Here is a 22611-nt window from a genome sequence, read left to right as displayed (position 1 = left end):
GTCATGTGATGGCCGCATCAGACTTTTTAGTAATCGATTTCTAAGATTTCTAAAAAAGAATCTCGAGAAATGGATTAATTACAAATTCAAGAGCTGGAGAACGTAAAATAATATCGGGAAAATACAGTGCAGCAATCACTAACGGTAATATTCGAGAACATTTTCAAGGTTGATTGAATCAACAATATTCCACCAAAAAGAAATGTGCCGTTTCGTTATCGGTACCTTTGTCGTCCGGAAACTGAAATGGAAAACGCGTGTTTCGGAGATGAATAAAGCTTTTAACTTCTGTGGATTCGTGGAACGATTCCGAGATGTCCTCAACCTCTGGAAACCGCGGGATGGAAACAATGGAAACCAATTGCGAAGTTCACAAGGAAGCTATTTGTAAGAACGCCTTTTTCCTGTCAAAAGAAATCTTCCCAGCAAGTTTCAGATATAAGAACTCTCTTTCTTTCGGAAGCAAATATTTTCTATGGACTCTATTCATTATTTCTTTTTAACTTATTTCTATTTATTCTTTTCTTTTTTCTTTTTTTTTTTTTTTTTCTCGAAGAGGATGATGTGCATTATGCCAGAAAAAAGGTTTTCTGTTGACTGTTGAATTAGAAATGGAAATGGAATTGTATTGGTTATAACTTAAATTCTGACTAGACACAATCCTCCCCCATTCCCCCCTTAATAAAAGAATAAATTTTGTTTGAATTTGTGCCTGAGTCTGTGAACCTGAAAAACGATTCTGGGAACAGAAAAGCTCCTTTAGGAGTATTCCTGCATTACTTCCTTAACCATTTCCTTATTTTATTATATTCGGTATAGTGTCTAAGTGATGTAAATTAGAATATCTTAAATTAATATTTTCAAGTGATAATTTTTATGAATCTATCATGTTTGCAGCAATCCTGCTGCAATAAGCAAAAGGTATTTCTGATGGCATACGATTAAGTATTTAATTAATACAAAATCATTTGTTTTTGTATGATTTTTGCTATTTAAATTTTTTAATATTAAAAAAAAATTGAAATTTTTAATGTTAAATAATTTTTTTGATGTGTTAGACGAATCTGCTCGAAACCATCAAATTTCAGTTTTATTGTTATTGTGGCTAATCTCACTTGTGTGAACTAATCGGAACAAATCCACGAATTTTACTAAGGCAAGACTGCGTCTGTCTTTGGCACTCATGCCTTCAGCAGCATGAGTGACAGTATGAGTCACCACGAGGATCTCCGACCCTCTCTTCCCATACCACTATTCTCTCGAGAGGATTTTTCAGCTTGGCGTATATTTTGAGTGCCCCATGCCCCACAGACACTATACATTTACAAACATCCATGGTTTCTCGGTGTTCGTACTCGGATCTTCCAGTATAGTAGCACAGTAGGCAACGTCATTAACCCTTGTCTCGTGGGTGGCAGCAGTTTTTCTTTTAATTGTCTTGAGGAAAACTCTTCCAAGTATTAGTTTTTTCAGTTCAAAGATTTCACGTTGAGAATATATATAACGGGTGTACGACTACGTGTTCGTGATGGATTGCATGCACACAGAATCGATGATAGCTTGATAAAATTTATTTTCCCAAAAGAAACACTTCACGGAAACAGCAAAATTTTTTAAAAACATTTCCCTTGACCATCTCGAACAGCACAGGTTAAATATAATGTTTAATTTTAATCCCGAGTCTAATTCTTTACGTAGTAGACTTGTAGTAACTTTCAATTTAGTTTCTAGATTACGATCAAATTTTGGAGAAGACCTAAGGGAAACTGGCGGCTCATGTTCATCTTATGCATGAGGTAAAAAAACGAAATTTATACGTATCATCTCAGTATTCTACTTTTAACATTTCCATTCCTCACTAAAAATAAATTGACAGTAGGCACTCTCTTTTAGTTTAAAGACACGCCGGTATTTTAATGCCTAGGATTGTAGAGTCATTAGGTTACTTGGAAGCAGAAAATATGAAAAACATGCAACCGCCTTCGCCGGGAATCGAACCACGGACCTCTGGAATACCTGCCCAGCGCGCAGAACCACTGCACCACGAAGGACGCTAGGAAAGTGGGAGAAATACCTTATATACTCCCCTTTTTAAAGGGCGACTAGGGTTTTAGGGGACCTAGTCGCCAAATTCTGGGTGCGGAGAATCATCATCCACAACCGTTTTAGTTCGGGCGCCACTTGCAGAGTCATTAGGTTAATTGGAAGCAGAAAAGATGAAAAATATGCAAACGCCTTCGCCGGGAATCGAACCACGGACGTCTGGAATACCTGCCCAGCGTGCAGAACCACTACACCACGAAGGACGCTAAGAAAGTGGGAGAAATACCTTATAGGATTACTAAATGAAGTGAGCGGATGTTACAGAACAAATAAAAAAAACACAATATTTCACTCACAGATATATTTCATTTTATTTTTTTATTACATTTATTCATTCAAAATGATCCTATGTAAAATAAGTCGATGATATGAGAAATAAGATGTCTGCAGTTATATTCCTAGTAAATATTAAATCTATATAAATGAACTGCCGAGTGTACTTGGATAGTTACTTGACACTATATTGAGATTCAAATGTATAAGGTATTTCTTCCACCTTCTTGGCATGCCTAAGTGGTGTGGTGGTCTGCTCGCTGGGCGCGTATTCCAGAGGTCCGCGGTTCGTATCCCGGCGATTCTCATTTTTCATCTTTCCTGCTTCCAAATTACCTTATGTCTCTACAAATGATGTTTCATAAAATCAAATGCCTTTTCATTTCGTTTGACTTCTACACTGAAATCTCCCATCGTAATAACAGGAAAATCTGTATCTACAATAAACTCTTCATCGATCAATAAATATATCATCGGTACCCTAAACGAGAACATCTTCAAATCTCCTGAATTAAGAGTCGGATGAATATATACCGGATACTAGAATAAATCCTGACTGTCCATTAACAATTAAGTCAGTCATACAAATGTCTTCTGCTTCTGAATCCTGTATTCTTCTACGCTGCTTAACAGCAAATTCTGTTAGTACGCAATCTGCTACACTCGTCAAATTTTTATAGATCGCAATACGACTAGATCGGCGAAATAAAATAATATTCAGCAGACACCACCCGAACGCACTGACTGTCTACCAGACGACAGTCTATCTGATGATGTATTTAGATTGATTGTAACATGCGCAGTTTCGAAGATATAAGCATTCGCGCACACCTCAAACAGCGTTCTAAATTTTGCTTTCCCATCAGACCATTACAGAGGAACGTAATCCTTCGTTAAAAGAAATTTAATTATAACGTTAAAAAAGATAGATGAGACGGAATCTACCACTGGCCGAGCGGTTAAGACCGCTAAACATTGGTAGTTCAACCCGGGTTGGAACCTCGGAGAACGAGCTGTTTACATTAGTCTTTTGGGTATTTTCCTCATGTGTCTAGTGTTCCCACCTCTTCCGGAGTTGAGTCCTGTAAAATAAAATCTCCCGGTTCCCGGAAGGAATTTAAAATAAATATTACTCTCCCGGAATATTAAGTTTCTCGAAAATAACGACACAATGTACACGGACGAAATGGTTGAGAGCATCGAAAATCACACGATCGCGCACAGCAAACAAAAGAACGTCTATGTCAATACATATTCTTTGCAGCAGCGATCTACGGTGAGCGTTGAGTAAGCGCCGTACGGAATGAGTCGTGGTTTCATGCCGGCGTGTCGCGCGCACGCGCCCTCATCTCCCCTCACCCTCTCATTTTCAATCTATTCTTTCATTTAGTCTGCAGTTAGCTAGCTAGCTATCTACAAACAAGTGCGTATTTTTGAAATTATTTAAATGCGTTCATAATAATGTCAGGTAAAAAAAAAAAAAAAAAGATTCTGATTTTACAAGTAAACAAGTACTAAGAAAAAAAAAAAAAAAAAAAGACAAAATATTTGACGTCGTTTCAAGACAGGTGATTAACTCAATTTGGTTAGCTGATGAAGAGAGACAACTTTAACGGAGAATGTAAAGTATATCGGAAAACGGTTAATATTAAGTGCAAGGATGTTAGAGCTTTGGCTGTACATTCCCAAAGCAAGAAACACCACTCGTTAATATTGATTAAGGATTCTCCGCAATCGGTTTCGAATTTGTTCGTGAAGAAATCTTCAGAAGAGCAAGACAATATATCAGCAATTAAAATGATTTCAGTTTATCATAGAATTAAGAACCATCACACTTTTAATAGCCAGGATTGCACAAATTGTATAGCACTCTATTTCCATATTCTTTTTTGCTAAAACGATTTCCTGTGATCGAACAAAATGTACAAGTATTCGCGAGAGTGTGCTTGCTCCTGCAGCTCAAAAAATACTTTTAAACGAGATAAGGAGGCAGTTTTTTCCTCTCCCGGATTTTGTCAACCAAGAGGTGGCAAAGCTATAGTGTAACGCGTGTAAAAACCAGTTTTCCTTAGACAGTTCGTCATGGAGACATCCCTCCTCTTACACAGGTAGTCCTCCTTGTCGCGTTTAAATATTATAATATTTCGTAGTCTCAAACTGGCGAGCCGTATGCGGCCTGCGGATCCATTTCGATTATGATCTGAGTTTATATTATTTTCATTACCATTAAAAACGAACATGAATAACGCACCGGAAAATCTATAAATGGAGCTAATTAATTTACAATGTCATATAAATCTTATTCAAGGAGTTGAGTGTACAGATCTGATTAACTCTCAATCGTGTTTTTTTAAAAGTAAATATGCTGTATTAAGAAATTTTGCACTAAGAATAATCTTTTCATTTCTGAGTACATTTCTATGTGAACAGCTTTTTTTTTTTTTTTTTTTTTTTTTTTTTGAGTAGTTGAACATTAACAAGAAAAGAAGTTGATTGACCGATGAGAATCTATAATCCGTGATGAAGATAATTTTCGGTCATTTTTCAAGGCTACAAGTTTTTACCAGAATCGAAATGCTGGCATGTGTCGAATTGTAGTAAGAAATAAAGAAGTTTATAATGGTTTACATGCAATCATACTTATTTTTACGTATCCGCGTTCATTCACTACCTCAAATACAGGCAGAAGGGATTCTACAATATCCTAAGAATCCTAAGAAGAATATTTCAAATATGAATAAGCATCAAATAATAAAAATATCATTTAAGTATACCATTTAATCTTAAAAAAATGATGATGAAAAAGCATTAAATTGACCCCTTCAAACATTACAAAAAACTGTGTTTTTAGTCCAAAGGGTCAATTTGCCCAGAAGAACTATTAATTTCGTTTTGGCATTTTGTGTTGATCCACTACAAACTTTGTTTTACTTTTCAGATTGTTGCCACCGAATATTATCGCCATGTATTATATTTAAAGAAACTGAATAATGAAGAATCTGAATGTTTCTCACATTGTGAAAAAACAACGGTATGTAGAGCTATCCAGTTTTAAACACCACTCGAATATGGGCCACTTCCACTCGAATATGGCCATCTGGAAGCTCGAATTTCAAGTTTTATAAAACTTTAACGAATTTTGATTAACAAACTCAACGATTTCAAAGCGAGCAATGGCAACACTGCACGGAAAAAAACATTTTTATCTCCAACTTGCGAGACTATGTATCGGAAATTCTAAAGATATGCATGCTGTTTTTAAATATTTTGTGATATTGCTGTTGCATTGAAATTTATGTGCTTTAAGTATCAAGAACATGACATTCCATAAATAAAGGTAACACACAAAACATTAAAAAACGCACTTTTGGGCTTAATATAAAATCTGAAAGTTTTCAGATTTTCGTTTCATCCCCCCCCACTTCATTTTTTTTTTCTTTTGAAAACTTGGAACTTTTCACAATTAATTTATTTTTGGTTTAAATTGAATTTAGTGACTAATTACCATATGTTAGAATTATTTGAAAGAAATGGCAATTTGATATTTAGCTGTCAATATATGAATTACAAAGTGTAACCAAGAGAGAGATGTCTTATAAGTTCCAAACTTCACATTTCAGACAGAAAATAAATATAAATTTGAGTTTTCCCTTTAGGATATTTTTATTAATGTTTATATGTATAAATATTTAAAACGCTAAATTTAAAACTTATTTTAAATATATTGTCATTTTGTTTATTAAAAAAAAGGGGCAAAATTCTCGTCCGTCAGCCGTTTTCTGATCGTGCATTCGGCACGGATGCAATTAGAGTTTGATACCAGTGCCTTAACGTAAATTACACATAAATATATATTTACGATTAAAAGTGTATACATATATAAACTGTAATACATGGCGAATATTGCAAGTACCTGTGTACCAATTCCTCTCCCCAGGCCTTTTAAATAAGAGGCCTGGGGGAGGAGGAAGTCATGTCACGACAGTCATGTTTTTCCTTTAAGTCGACAGTATAGATTAGCATATGCAAAATAATAATAATAACAATAACAACAATAATAGACTTTTAACCGGTAACCGAATTCGGCGAACAATACGATTGACAGATACTAAATTCGCCGCGAATTTACTCATCTTGGCGACACCGGCGAAAACAGTGGCGCCCTCTTTCCTCCAGCAACCCCTCCGCCGGTAGAAAGACAGAGGGAGAGCGTGCGAAAGCGTCAGGGACGGCATTCTTACAGCAAATCGTCTGCTGGTTTGCACTTGTTTAGGGGTGACAGAGCAGCTTGCAGTGGAAAAAGAGAATTTCAACGGACGGTGAGTGTAATTACCATTTTTTTTTTTACAGACTATCGCAAATCATAATGATTGGATATCTCTGTACTCGAGCCTTGGGGTTCCCTGGATGTACCGAGGGTTCGAAGACCTCGGCACCCTGACTCCATCCCCTCCTCCGAAGAATGGCTTCACCCCTGTCTCGTAAGCTCCATCGGACGCCATTGCCCGACGCTCCTCAATGAAAATACTTGAATGTGTTCTATGAATCGTTTGGGGTTTCCCGTGCGAGGGGCCCTAACAATCATGGAATGTCGTTGACGCTGTTTGATACATACCACAATTTGTTTCATTTTTCAGGACGTGTGCCAGCTCTCTGTATGTCTGTATGAGCTGTCTTTGTGAAAGAGAAATAATAGTTAAAGTCATACGGTTTTATAAAATAGATTACTAGAGCAATTAATTAAGTATGATAATTACCCTCCTTTTTTTTGAGTGTATATTTGACTGCCGTATGTTTTAACATTTTAAAGAAAACCAAGTACCGGGTGTCGTTCCAGGGTGTGTTAAAAATATTATTTTTACTTGTTGTTATTTAGACTAAAAAATCAGTTTTGAATTTCGCATTACAGGATGGGTACTGTTCTGTTATCAGGACCGGCTTCAGAAATGTATGGATGTGTTCGTGTATGTACGAATGTATGTGTTTATGCATATATATGCACATACATACATACATACATTTCTGAATCCGGTTCCGATAACAGAACAGTACCACAGGATGTAGTCGAGCTGTCACGCGCTTTCCCGAACCCTTCGTTAAATTTGTCTGCAGTTTTGCTCCTTTATGTTTACTTCTTATGTATTCCAAAGAAAATACGTCTTCAGTGCCATAATCATACGTACCTTAATCTTCCTAATTTTTGGAAATAAGTGTCTCGTCTTGTATCATTTAAATTCGGTCAGACGCATTGTGGGTAACCTAAAATTTAAACAGGAGCTTCAAAATAGCGTAGATTTAGTCATAGTTTGGTATCAAATTGTTTAACATCGAGTCTTGTTTAGTTTTCCATAAATGTTTAGTTGTTTAATGTTCTTTTAAATTGGAAACTTCTGGCGTAAATTATGCCGCCTAATTACATTTCGTGCGACTGTTATCACATTTTGCCGTTTTTTAAAATGTTTTTAAAATCCCCCACCTTTTTTGTGTAAAAAGTGAAACATTTGATTAAAAATCTGATATTTTGTTTTTGCTAGATAAATTTGCTTACGTTCATGTTTCATTCGACGAATAATTATGTTTTGCGAAATTCTTTTGAAATACAACCTTGATAATATAGGAGAGTGATGACTCAACATACATTAATTTTCAATCATGTTCTTGGATTTAATGTGTCCACGAAGAAATTGAAATAGTTACATCAAAACATCGTTAAACGTGAAGTTTGAGTTCCCTGGTTAGTTATTTCTTGCATACTTAGCAAAGAGTTTTACAGCAAATTTATGCGTAAACTACTCTTTCTGTAATGTTAACTTAAGAGAACTAACGCATTTACAATAATTTACCCTCTTAACGATAAATTCAGAAACAATCCCTTAGTACCAATGTGTGGATCAGTAAGAACATAATTTTCATATTTTTCATTATTGCTTCAAATTTTTCGTATTACTGGCATTAAAAGAATTTTCCAGCTCTACAGTGTAACATGCTTAATAGTTAATGAAAATTAACGTACGTTTTCATAAAATAGAAATTTAAAATTTATGTCTTTGATGAGTTCAGAGTTGAATCTTAAACATGCAAAAGTTGAGGTAGATAGGTATTGTCTTTTTTTTTAAATCTTTACCTGTTGGTTAAAAGTTGTCTTTGCATGCGTGCGTTTCTTATCTTTATAAGCCGTCTTACTAAGAAAACTGAACACATATAATAAACTGAAAAAAGACCCCCCCCCCCAAAAAAAACTGAAATGTTTCAGATTTTAAATTACGCCCAAAGGGGCGTTTTTTTTAACATTTTGTGTGTTACCTTTATTTATTAAATATCATGTTCTTTGCACTTAAACCATAAAATTTAGTTCAATAGCAATGTCGCAAAATAATTTTAAAATGGGCATATCTTTAGAATTTCGGATACACAGTTCGACGCGCTGGAGATAAAAAGGTTCCCCCCCCCCGTAGAGTGTTGCCACTGCTCGCTCTTAAATCGTTTAGTTTATTACTCAAAAATTCGTTAAAGTTTTACAAAATATGAAATCGATATAAAACAAATTTCAAATTTGGGATTTCAGACGCCCATATTCGCAGTAGGATTACGTCATTCAAAATTGAATGGCTCTAGATACCGTTGTTTTATCACAATGCGAGAAATATACATACATTTATGCAGATTTTTCATTATTTAGTTTCTTCAAATATAATGCAGGACTCCTTAACATTTTGTGGCAACAGTTTGAAAAGTGAACCGACATTTATAGGAGTCCGACGCAAAATGCCAAAACGAAAGTAATAGTCCTTCGTGGACTCAAATCCCTTTGGACTAAAAATAAATAAAAAAAATAATACCAACACTTAACACTGCATCGGGATGTTGTGATTTTGCTGTTGAATTGTTTGTTTTGTTTTGTTAGGGCGCAGCCTGGTCCACCTTGCAAAACAAAGTTTGCCCTATGACCATATGCGGGCTACGCCAGTACAAAAATCACCACACAACTATACACTATTGAATTGTATTTGATGCTTAATAATAAGGCTAAAAAGACGAAAAAAAAAACTTTTTATTTTTACTTATTTATTTTGAAATGGGGAGGATTCTTTGAAGTATTCCCCTCATTTATTTTACTAATGAATAAATTTATGAATACTCAAATATGCACAAAGTATCGTTAAGTAACTAGTTTCAATTTATTTTTAGTTTCGGTGTCTTCCATATAAAAAAAAAAAAAAAATTGAAAGATTAAAAATGCTATTAATGTTCATTTACAGTAAATAATATACATCTGCACCTTTTCTGAAATGAAACAGTCTCACTGAACAAATAATGAAAGTAGTAAATCCTTAAAACTTAAAATACTATTTATGTATTTTTATTTATTTTTCAAGTCCGAGTTTGTAAATATTAGCTCTTAAGTAAGTTGTTTAACAATCTGGCCACTTACAAATATCTTGTTTTCATTTTCTGAATCATTATTTGGCGTATATTCCAGCATCAAAGCAGTTTAGTTCAAACGGTGCTGAAAACTGTATCCTAGAATCATAAACATGAGTTTTATCGTACTTCAAATTATCTTTGTGTACAGTATTGCGTATAGAACAACACAGAGAGGATATAGTGCAAGAAATTTAGAATGCCATTTTCAATTACGTTTTCTTCAAAATAACTGCATTAATTCAAAATCCCAGTTGAGAATGTTCACGTTTATGTAAAGTAGCCTGTTGTTTGTAGTAATGTTGAATAGTTATAAATTTGGTGACTATCAAAAGTATGAAAACCAAGTTCTCTTACAGGAAATCCGTTGTCAGAAAGAATAATAAATTTTGTTAACCTTGTCGGGGGCTGCGGCAAATAACCTCACGAACCGCCACTGGCCATTCTCATTTCCAGAGCATCTGTTTGTCAAGAACGTATGGTTTCCATTTAACAGAGTATAGAATTAGGCGTGCGTTTCTTATCTTCGGAATACTGCTTGCTGGATTATGTGGTCAAGATAGGCAAAGGTCGAGATAGGCTTAACATCCTATATTTAACTAGATTTCTATTCTCGATGAGATATTGTTTCTTAGATAGTAAATTGATGACCTTTCTCCCAAAGACTTTGGAAGTAATATTCCCGAGTTGTTTTAATTTAAGCCATTTTCTTTAATATTTAAGTGGCAAACGTTTTAGGGGGGGATATTCAGTTGATTTTCGTTTTCTTAGAATTTTAAGTGTAACGGCAAACGATGTCGGTAAGATTATGAAGTAACTTTAAATTTATTTCGCTAGAATAAATGTGTAAAACTGCATTTAATCTGCTCATAACTAAAAAATGTTTCACATCATCGAAACGAATCTTAATCATCATATATAGTATCATTATAAAACCGGAAATAACTGCATTAAATTTTGGGCTTTCAACATTGCAGCTGAAATATGTGCGTCATGTTGAGTATTCCATGTATAGTCATCTCCAGATTATTCGGGATTAACGGAGACCCTTCTAAAATTAAGTTTGTTTACTGCGGAACGACATAATAATTACTCTCACAGGCCATTAGCGTAAAACAAAACAGTCTATGGGAAATATAATATTAAAAAAATGCCTGGGATAAATGCAGTGGTAGCTGATATGTATAAATAAGTCGACAGAATAGATCAACTCGTGAAATTGATCGAAAACATTACCGTGCAGAGTATTCTGGGTAAAAACATTGTTAAACTTTGATAAAGATTAGTCAGGTGAGTGCTTACGACAGGTACGACAAGCACATTGATCTTTCATGTGATATATTAATTTTTCTCTTTCCCTTTTCTGATATTAAGATATTGTTAATGCCATCATTAGAGATTCATTTCTAATGATGTCTATTCTTCTCTTATTTATGGACAACTTGCACACAAAAAAGGAGATGGTTCTATATCTCCCGTTTTATTGGGCCGATTGATGAAATTTAACTTGCATTCTTCATATCTCGGAAGCGTGCATATCAGATTTATATATGTAGCATTGTTCTAATATAGGTATTCCGATACAAAATCGGACTTTTTCGGAAATGACATATCGATTTTTTTCCATATTTCGATTCTACAACTCAAATTATGCCAAAGTGCCAAGTTTTGTAAAAATTGCGCGAGTAGTTTTTCAAAAATTAGCTCTAAAATTTTTAGCTTCTCAATGTCAATTGGGCATATATTTATATAAATCTCTCTTTTTTTTTCCTTATTAAACTTGATTTCTTTCACAATTTAAAAATTAGGTTTATGTCCAAATAAAATGAATAGATTATTTTCTGATTTATTCTTTAAATTTTGTATTTTTAGTAAATTTTCGAAAAAAAAATTAATTATAATCTATAAAACATTTCACCATTACCTTAAACTGTATGCGTTTCTAGGCATGCTTCCAAAAAATTTGTTTTTTTACTGAAAATTTCTCAAGGTATATGTGAATTTATTATATTGACGCGTTAAGAAATTTGGCCTATTTGTTATTAGGGATAATAACGCCAAATGTGGCTTACGCACTTTGTTTGTGTATTAATTATTGGAAAGAAGGAAGGATGCACATTTTTTTTTTTTTTTTTTTCTGTTGGTGCGCGATGAAAGATAAAGGGAAATAAGTTACTCGGTAAAATAGATTTCTCGTTTATGAAAATTAATTTTTCAGCAAGTTTTTCATCAAATTTTACAAAATTTAATATTTAGGCATAATTAGTCATAGAATGGAAATATGGGGAAAAAACAGAAAAGTTCCGGAAAAAAATTATTTAATTTCAGGAAAAGTCCGATTTTGTGTCAAAATACCTATGTTAGAACAATGCTGTATATAAATAATCTAATATAAATCCTAAGTCGCGCTTCCGAGATATAAAAAATGCAAGTTAAATTTCGTCAATCGGCCCCGTAGAACCAGTACATAGAAATTTTTTTTTTTTGGGGGGGGGGGCACGAGTGTACCTTTTTTTCTTTGAATGCTGATTTGATTTACGAAACCAAATGAATTTATTCTTTAAACTAAACTGCTTCATAGTATTAGGTAAAACACTAATACTATTTTGTGTTAATTATAGTACGAATTGCTGCTGTTTTTGGCATGTTTATAACTGTCCTTGGATTAACAGTAATTTTAGTTAACCGTGGAATACTGCCTTCGGTATTATTTTAATTAAGCTGAAATGAACATAGTTTTATTACGATCAAACTGTATTTTTCGCAGTGTTTGAATGTATTCAATTTTTTGTTAAATGAAAATTTCATTGTCGTGTTAGATTTCAAAATCGTCACAAATATTGCAGTTGAACTAAATTATACGGCTTTGTGTATTCGAATGGCCTTCAAAAATTCATCCGGAAATAATAACAGAATTATCGAAGTGTTTCGTTTTCCTGAAAGCCAGTTTTAATTTCTTGGTGAAACGTAATTAAAATCATTCGACTGTTTTTACTTCGTCATAAAGAAGAAAAAAAACTCTTGCCTAAAAAGTAATGTTGAAAATTTAAATCGAGTTTTAATACAAATTCGTGTTTTGCCTATCGTGTGTTTTATTTATTTAATTTCGCGATGACTCAAGATACAAACATTAACAAAATGCAATCATTTTGTCGGCAAGTGGCAACAACTTATTATCCCAGCAATACTTTAATTTGGAATTAATTTTTCATAAAATTTAAGGAAAGGGACGAAAGAATAATTATGGAAACTGTGTATCGAAAATAAAAGCTAAGTTCATTTTCATCACACGTCACAAAATTACCGCATACACAGTACAGGCTGGTTAATGTTGTCATTCGGATATGGTTATCGAATTGCAGAAGTCCCTCCCACTTTTATATACGAAAACATAGAAAATATATCCTCTATTGGGGTCAACAGTTCGGTTAATATGATCAAAATATGACAGAATTTTTTTTTTTTTTTTTTTTTTTCCTTTTGAAACTAAAGTCTGCATTTAAAACCCAAATAGACTGTAAATATTGCGAAGTGACAGAGAATGTCGCCAAGTAAGGGATTAATATCGCCAAACCGCTTGGTTTCGATTTCAGGCAGGCATTTAAAATTAGGCAAAGGAGCTTTAGATTAACGTAAATTTTGACAATAGCTATCGATTTTAACGGTGATCAGACCCATTTCGCTCTTCTTCAGGAGCAAAAACATTTTTGCAATTTTTTTATGCTGGGGTGGGGGAATTCCTAGAAACATCCACGCTAAACTAAAGTTGCTTTTTTTTTTTTTTTTTTTTTTTAATTTTGTAGGCATGGTCTCTTCCAATGAGGGATACGCTCCAAGTATTAGGGATATAGCACCGGTCAACAATTTCCAAAAACGTTATGAACAGTTAATAAATGAACTCTGCATTAAAAACGTTCATAAACAATCTTTTACGTTTTCTTAGTTAAAATGATGAAAAGTACTTATTTGTACGTTTCTTTCCATATTTATACCTAATTAATAACATTGCACTGCATTTTTGAAGGGCATTTTTGTCTTGTTTAACGTTAGCATTCGGCTAATGTAATCAAAATAGGCCGTGCATAAATGTGATCATATTAGACGGCGCCTATTGTATTAAGTGTTAACTCGACATGTTTAAATTGCCATTACACTTCTTGAAATAAAAATATTCAAAAGCAATTTACCCTAGCTAATACTGCAATATAAACTTCAAATAGAATTTAGGGGGAGAATCTTAAAGGTTTCAGATTTTAAATTACGTCCAAAGGGGCGTTTTTTTAACATTTTGCGTGTTGCCTTTATTTATTAAATATCATGTTCTTCGTACTTAAACCATAAAATTCAGTTCAAGAGCAATATCGCAAAATAATTTTAAAATGAACAAATCTTTAGAATTTCAGATAGTCTCCCGCGCTGGAGATTTTTTTTTTTTTTTTTTTTTTTACCGTACAGTGCTCACTTTGAAATCGTTGAGTCTGTTAACAAAAATTGTTACAAAATAGGAAACCGATAATCAACAAATTTTTATTAACAAACTCAAGGATTTCAAAGCGAGCCATGGCAACGCTGTACAGATAGAACATTTTTGCCTCCAGCGCGTGAGACTGTGTATCTGAAATTCTAAAGATAGGCTCATTTTAAAATTATTTTGCGATATTACTGTTGAACTGAATTTTTTTGGTTTTGAGTACGTAGAACATCATATTTAATAAAGGTAACACACAAAAGGTTAAAAAAAAATGCCCCTTTGGACGTAATTTACAATCTGAAACATTTCAGATTTTTTATTTAATTATTTTAATAGATAATTTTTTATTAATGATTTTATTAGTTATTTTATTTAATTATTTATCCTTGTTCCTCTTTCCTTACGGTCTTCCATAGTGCTCCGGCGCTTCTAATTTTAGAAATTAAGTTATTCAATGGATAATTAAACATGCGAGAATTATTTGAAATAAATGTCAGTCGCAGAATTTAATACTTAGCGGTGAATATACTTTAATTATGAGGTGTAACCAACGAAAATGTCTTGCATGTAACAATCTTCAGAATTTCGGATGTAAATTTTTGATTTTTTCTCTCTACGATATTATTATAATTATTATGTATGTTTTGATAAATATCTAGAAAGCAAAGTTAAAGAATTTTTAAAAATATTTATTAAAAAAAAAAACCTGGCTCATCAGCTGTTTTTAGATCTTGCATTCTGCCCGCAGCAATGCGAGTCTGAGACCGCTGCATTACGTAATAAATTCGAGTAAATGCGATTTTAAGTATATTTTCACCATTTTGTTTTTTAACGGGGGACAGATTTTCTTGAAGAAAACTTTTAGTAGCTGCCTCTAGCTCGCATGTTAAAATTCTTCTAACAGTGGCTATGTTTGGGATATTGTTTTCGAGGAATTTATTTTTTTGCCCCTGTCGCCGAAAACATAGCCCTATACATTTGAACCGAGACTTTGCGACGCCTCTCAACTACCGGTTTTACAGCGCAACATGTGCGTGAGAATTTCAATTTGAGTTTTTTTTTTTTTTTTTCTAGTAGTATATCATTCTTCCAAAGACGCCCCCAACTTGAAATTCTGATTTACCTCTGTGCTTTAAGTTTAAGAAATCTGTTTTCCGAATTTTAGGTGTTCTGGCGTATCAGTTTTTGCATTTGAGAATTTTTTTCCCCTAAGAATAATGAAATCGCGTTTGCAGTTGTAACTGAAATGCTTTCGCATGTTTTCGCTTTGAGATCCCGATACTTATATTATCGTTGATGGACATTTTAATTTTTTAATTTTGGAAATAAACTGTTTTTAAATATTTTGTGATTCTGCTGTTGAATTTGATGTGGCGTAAGTGCGAGAAACGTGATATTTAATTAATAAAGTTAACATATAAAGTGAAAAAAGAAAAAAAAAAAAAAAAAATGTCAGTAAGCAGTACAAAATTTTAGTTGCATGGATATAAATACCTGGATGTTTAGCTTTTACTTAGGATTTACAGCTGATATGCATAATAAATGAAAATCCGTTTGCTCTGTTAAGGTTTACTACACATTTTGAGATCATTAAATATGATTGATTGGTCAAATAAAAGTCGGATATTAACCATTCATGAAGTCGTTTTTCGTTCCGCAGGGATGATACGGGACAGTACTGTCAGCCAAAATGACTTTCCATTTTTCAGCTAGGATATTAAAACTTTGTTGATGTATTGACAGCTCGACACTTTTTATTAGTTGTCACTTTTGAGTGCCGTTTTTTCATAACCACAGTGACGAAAGTTTTTGCACTTTGTATATATATATGTAAGTGAAATAATGCTCTTAAATGTTCCATAATATATGCAAATAAATTCTATGAAACGGATTTTTTTAATTCGAGGAAAATCCTTATACAGACTTTAATATATTTGTTATGTTTATGCACAAAGTAATACTGTAAGTTTATGGCACTTTGAGCAAAACTAACTGAAAAACATTCAGATGCAGTGACGTCTACCAGTAGCCCAGTGGATGAGATCGTTGAACACTGGTAATTCCTTCCGTATTATTACCTGGCGAATGTACCGACTTCATAGGAGTTTCCATGATTCTGTGCACGTGACGAATGTCAGCCAGGTTTTCTCAGAAGTTACTGCATGAAGGTATCCTTCCCCTCAGGCAAGGAGGCCTTAGCGTCTTTGCCTTAATTAGTTAAATAATTAGTCACAAAGCTACACACTTTTAATGAGAGAAATTAGAAGCTCTTGACATTGTATGAAAGAAAATTTTAACTCATTCGTAATGGAACTTGTTATTGATTTATGAATATATTGCCAAGTATGTAATATATTCATATTTAATTTAACTGTTCTGCCCTTAGTTACCTACCACCTCTAAACCCTGGTAATTCGTCGCAGGTTCAAACACGAGCAGGTTTCTCTTAGAAAATCCTTCACGAAAGCATCCCTCTCCTTAAGCAATAATTTTCTTAACCAGTAAACGTGATCTAACACAGACGAAGTAGAGCTTCGATTACTCAAACTGTATATCATATACATTATTGTAAAGTAACTTGTATAACTTGGATTTTATTTTTTCAATCTTTTTAATTCGGTTCACTAGTGACCGAGTTGTTAAGATTAATGCAGCACTGGTAAACTGGCAACCATGCGCATAGCAGTTCTGCAGTCAAGCAACGTCGCCATTTTTGTATGTGCTCTTTTTTTGTTAAATTCCAAGCAAGTCTTGATATTTTTTTGCCTTAGTTTTAAAATATGAGCTTGTGGAATTTGCCAGCAATGGAAAAAAATTGGATTAAAATTTCTGAAATAATACAGAACTTTTGCTGAAAATTTTCTAAAGGGAACAACGAGGAAATGCATTTTCTCGATATCCGCTGTTGCCGACAATTGCACGAAGCCGAGTCTCTGTAATTTCCTGTCTTTTTTTAAGTGAAAATAGATCGTCGTGTACTTTGGGAGAAGAATAAGGCAAATAAAAGATTTGAAGAATGTAAGGATTTTTATTTGTAATGTATTATATTATCCTTATTTAATAATTCAAATTTGTAATTTAAAGTGCTAAAGTATATCTTCTTCTATTTCATATGTTCATAATGTTTACCAACTTACGATAAATATCGGTAGTTTATAGAATCTTTCTAAGCCCAACGCGCGATAATCACCAACCTACACCCCATAAGTAAATTTTACATTTTCATCTGTGAAAAATCGCCATACTGCGCCAAGGTGGTTACGTAGTACTAAAATTACTATCACAAACCATCAGATCAGCGTAAAGCTAAACAGTCAATGTAAAACACAGATGGCAAAAGGAAAATACATGGAAAAGCAACAGAATAGCAGATGATATCATAGTCATTCGGAGTTTAGTCGTACGTACTTCAGAATACTTAAACATAACCAGAATAGAAAAGCATCAAGTTCTAATCGACTTTTTATGCGAGTTTGGATTCAGTAATTTGTTCAAATTCTCTTGCAAACATTTTTGTTTGAAGCTATTTGTTATTTAGTAGTTATCCTTTCTAATAGAGTTCATCCTATTGTTATTTAAGAGAGTTATTTAAGAGAGCTTTTTGGATTTGAAAGCTGAATTAATTTACATAACTAGATGAATTTATTTTCCAGATTAATCTACTTGAAATTTTAGTTATGTTAAGTGTTCTGTTACATTAAATGTTCTGTATATTAAGTGTAAAATGGGTTAATTTTTCCTGCTTTTTTTTAACTGCTCTTTCTAACTGTGATCTTCAGCTAACCGCGAGCAATCGCGTCCCATATCATTTCATTTGATTAGGACTTGACTATATTAAAAAAGTACACGCTTAATTTTGTTATGCGAGTTTTTCAAGAATGAACTGCGAAATGACAATGTACCGAATTTGTGTATCATTAAAAATTGGTTAGTAATAATTGCACGAACTGAACTTCGGTTTCAACAATGGATGGCAAAATTCAATGTTTCGAAATCGACGCCTAGTGAACTGAATTTTGCGAGAAAAAATAGTCTCTAATGTGTGAAAATTCCTTGAATTTTCATTTCATTGTATTTCGTCTTCACATCAGTGTCATAAACTTACAGCATGATATAAGCTGAAAACAGCTTGATGTGGCTGTTTCGAGTGTATGCCTGTATCCGTGCTTAGTTTCGTGCGTGATCGTGGAATTACTAGCAAGAACTCGGATCACGACCGCAAGTAGTGTACTAAGCTGCATTCTTTTGTCCATGAACGAGTTTATTGTGTTCTTGTGTTGTAATGAATGAGAGAGACTTTTTTTTTTTTTTTTTTTAAATTTTATTCCGCATATTTTTGCCTTGTTGCAGCTGTATTGGGTCATGGGGTCTGCAAGCGGATTGCCAAACGATCTGGATGAGGTAGTTTTTCTAAGAATGCTTCCTGTTGTGTTGACTTGGACAGCTGTACTGTAATATTTTTCTCTGTCTAGTCAGACATCATTACAAGCGGTCAATCGCATTTCCTCTCTCGCTTTTCCTCCTAGCTTTTTAGAGGCATGTTCTGAAAATTTAAAATATTCAAATAATTTACCCTTTCTTACTGCGTTAAGAGAATGAATTGCCCTAAATTTTAAAATAGATTCATCCACGCAATGATTGTTTTCGTTTTACTAACAAAGAAAACCTAGCAAACTCTCCTAGGTCGAAAGTCTCTCCGAACCTTTCTCTTCTAACTGTTGAACTTTATATCCGCCAAAAACAATAACCGATCATGCAGTGTGGAGTTATATAAGTAATTTATTCATTCGAAAATGAAAATCCTCTTCAGACTACTGGTAGGAAAAGAGAGTTACAAAAGCTATTTTGTAACATTTTGTAATGCCCCCGTTCTTTGATGCTTGAGACATGTGCTTATATCGCATAATGGTTAACCCAACCCTGGTCGAAAACAAATTCAGAATATCAACCAAATTATGATCACATTAACTTTGATAAGGAAGAATTCCTCGTTAAGAAAGAAGTACTTCGGAGTTTTATTCCCGTTATTGCTAAAGAGATTGAAACACGAACGAAGAAGAGCAGTCATTTTGAGTTTTTGCAGTTGATGCTAAAATAATGAGCTCCACAACAAAGTTCTAAATACTGTAATACTAGTGCCAACTTTCCTCTCAAAGTTACATTTTGTGAGAAACGTTTTCTAAATGAGAAATCATTTAAAATGTATTAAATAACTACAAATGTATATTTTGCATTTAAGAAATCTTTCTCTACTGTCTCCGTTAGCAGCAAGAATATTCGAATAGACATTCACAATGTCATCGATTTAAAATGTTTGAACTAAAATTTTTCTTCCCCAAAAAGTGCACGTTTAATTTTTTCCCCTTGCATGTCGTTTTGATATTTTTTGTATTATCTAGAGGGGCGGCAGATCTAGGGACCGTCCCAGGCGGTAAGAACTCTAGATATGCGACTGTGAGTTTTTCTGTTTATGAGCATTTTCAAGTAACAATAAATGTTCTTAGGCTGCTGTATTTAGTAATTATATGAGCGTATTTTGTGCGGTTTCAATCCTGCTGCTTTCATTCGGCTGAAAATTCCATTGACCTTTTTCGCAGAAAAATGTAGATAGTCTCGTTCTCGGCCGCATTCACATCTCATTCCGTCCGCAAGGGCAGCCTTTTTACACGGCAACTTCCCGTCGTCCGTCGCGTCCCGATCGATGAGTAGGAGGAAAGGCCGGAGACCACCGAACCATTACTAATATCCATTTTCTACCGCTCCTTCCAAGGCCGATCCCCCACCATCTCTTCCTCTCGTCTCCCACATGGCTCCTCCCGCACGCGCACACGCCGAGACACTGCCTGCTCCACTGTTCGATTTGTGCCTCAGTTTCGATTTCATAATCATGTTGCCCGCCAGCTGGAATTGTCCCCGATTTCCTTGTTGGGCATCGCTGTTCTTCGAAAAAGAATATCCTTGTCTGGACAAAAATGCTTATTTTGTGGAATTAAATGAAGTAAAAATAAATAGGAGAATAAATGATAAAAAATAAGTCTTCAGTAATTCCGCAAAGCAACCCTAAAAATTAAAACTAATTATGTATATTATAAAACTAATTATGTACTAATTTGCTTTTCGCTTTCTATATTATAAATGCGTATAGCTTCTATATAGTGGACCTCTCTTAAGACGATCGCCCAGGGCCGGCTGCAATATTTGGCGAAATAGGCAACTGCCTAGAGCGCCAGCCGAGTTATTCTCAAAAACTACAACTAATTAAGGTTTATTTCACTTTAAAGTACCAGTTATGTTTAACTTACACAGAACACCAAGGGCACGATCGCCTAGGGAGCTAAAAATGCTGCAGTCGAACCGTTAATCCGTGGTTGGTGTGATCCTGAAATTCTGGTCTTCTGTACAGGCTGTCTTTCGTCTTAGAGATTTGCTTTCAAATACTGGCCTCTTTCAGAGTTGCCAATTCGGCTCAGGGAGCTGATTATTATCGGGAGGGGGATTCAATGTATTTTAAATGTGTTTTTAATATTTATTTTTTGGAAAATGTAGGGATTCTAAAAAAAAAAAAAAATTTAGTGTCACATGCTCTTTTTGTAGACAGAAGAACCCTTGTTTAGAAGAGATTGCTTCAAAATGATTACCTTAGACAGAGACACATGAAAATACCTTTGCGAGCTGGATGAGAAATTTAGAAATTATTTTTAGATGAGAAAAAAGAAACGCGTCTGTTTTTCTGGTCTCATAACAATAGAAATGAAAACCACATGAGCGTAACGACCACAGCCTCCGGGCAAATAAATGCATGTCGCCAAATCTAGAATGCGGTTAATGTAACAAACATGGCGTTCGAAAGTGCCGTTAAACACTTGATTCGGAAATGGAGATGTATTTGCCGAAGTTTTTTCCGTACAGTTTACGTTACTTGCAATCAATGAAATGCATAATTTAGTAAAATCCACCACATTTCCGAGACTGCCTTTTTGTACCAAAAGTGGGACAAGTGATTATGTGAAGTCATTTGGAATTCATTGTAGAAGGTACAAACGAATGATTATTAGACTGGTTAGAGGGTAATCGTTTATATTCTGTATTGGGTCGATTCAGAAATATGTAGAAGTTTAATGGTTCTAACGATTTTATTTCATTTGCGGGAGTGGAACAAGATCCATCAACATCATCCATTATCCATGAGCTCTGAAGCTTGGCAATTTAATAAGCACGTTAAGGAAGCCAAAAATGGTGGGATATATAACGAAGAGAAATATCCTCGCAGATATATTTCGATCTGTTTTATGACTGCTATGGGAAACAAACCCTTAGTGTATATTTGAAGGACCACGATAGTCTTAGTTAGCCGTTAGTCTTGTTGTCGTCTGTATTGTTAATTTTAATATCGATAGTGACTGATAATAACTAATTCTTGAATGGGTATTTGTAAAAAGCGAATTTATGTTTCTAATAACTGATTTCATTGCTATACACACAGAAGACATGCAAAGTAGAATTTCCTCTAACGCAGTGAATGGGTCTCGTATCTTTGAAACTTATTTAATAATAAAAGTTTAGGACGCATGCTTTTAATGCTTTAATCTATGTTATAGTTGCATGTTTTAATTTGAAAAATTTTGACTGGCGTATATATCGAACAGTTTCGGCATCATAAAAATCCAACCAACCAGTGTGTTTTTAGACACTCCGAATCTTATCAGCTGTTAGATATTTCCAGTTGTTACTTTATCCCACGTGCCCATTGCCATGAATGGTAAGGGCCGCTGAACAGTGGTATTTCGACTCGCATTTCAATCCTGGGGCTGGTTGCATGAACATTTTACTGTTTTTCGTCGTGTATAACGTGAATACGAGCCAGTTTCCTTTTGAAAGTGCTGTACGAAAACATCTCTCCCCATAGACAGATAGGTATGGGACAGACTTTTTTATAATCTAATAAATCCAGATTTTGAGGAGACTGAACTGGGTTGGAGATTCACCCCAAATCCGGAAGAGGCTCTGCCAGTGGCCGAGAGATTAAAGACTGATGAATTGTGACAGTTTGATCCGGGTTTGATGCCAAGCGGACGGGCTGGCTAGTTAATTTTTGTGGCTTTCTCCATATGTAACGCAAATGTAAGCCAGTTTTCCTTAAAAAGTCCGTCACGAAAGACACCAAGTTAAGCAGGTATCCCTTGTGCACTTTGACATATTCAGATAAGAAATAAGCATCAAATCCTGCGAAACGAACTGCATAGGGTATTTTTTTTAATGCATAACGTAAATTTCATATTTTTTCTTCGAAAATTTCCCACCAGTCTTCTGAATCCTACAGCCCAGAACTTTCACTTAGATGT

General features: G+C 34.3%; 1 protein-coding gene across 1 annotated transcript in view; it reads left to right on the top strand.

Annotated features, from left to right (window-relative positions):
• The first annotated feature begins 6536 nt into the window (after positions 1-6536).
• The window catches only part of sn (fascin domain-containing protein singed), a 116627-nt gene continuing 100552 nt past the window's right edge, over positions 6537-22611 (top strand). Inside the window, exon 1 of the mRNA XM_085821517.1 lies at positions 6537-6695. The gene's annotated coding sequence lies outside the window, so the exon portion shown is untranslated. The remainder of the gene's footprint in view (positions 6696-22611) is intronic.

Source organism: Stegodyphus dumicola, chromosome 8 (genome assembly GCF_044657685.1).
Source record: "Stegodyphus dumicola isolate Sdum_Otavi_A_Nest chromosome 8, ASM4465768v1".
NCBI lineage: Eukaryota > Metazoa > Arthropoda > Arachnida > Araneae > Eresidae > Stegodyphus > Stegodyphus dumicola.
This window is presented reverse-complemented; position numbering and strand designations above follow the sequence as displayed.